This window comes from Armigeres subalbatus, unplaced genomic scaffold, assembly GCF_024139115.2.
Source record: "Armigeres subalbatus isolate Guangzhou_Male unplaced genomic scaffold, GZ_Asu_2 Contig292, whole genome shotgun sequence".
Taxonomy (NCBI): Eukaryota; Metazoa; Arthropoda; class Insecta; order Diptera; family Culicidae; genus Armigeres; species Armigeres subalbatus.
Window position 1 is genome coordinate 66,070 of NW_026943033.1, and position 344 is coordinate 66,413.

A 344-nucleotide genomic window follows, 5' to 3' on the forward strand; every position below is an offset into this window, starting at 1 on the left:
CTGCACCATTTCTCAGCAGGCTGAGACGAATCTAAACCGCGACGACGCGATCAGCGCGATCAGTCTTCGTCGGTTGCGAACGGTTCGGTAGTGCGCGCTCTCCCAACTCACAAAAGCGTGGTTTGACTTCTGCGGCTGGGGCTATGCAACGCGTATACGACGACGATCGTGTTGGTTTGGTCGAAAACAAGTTGCATTGTTGTTGGATGAAAAACGGCGACACTATATATGCGTGAAAAATTACATAATTTATAAATGATAGTGGAGTGCTGCGTGCTCTTTGTGCAATTTGAGGCCCAGTCGATGACATTGCTCGGAATAGTAGGTAGCTTATCAATGAAATC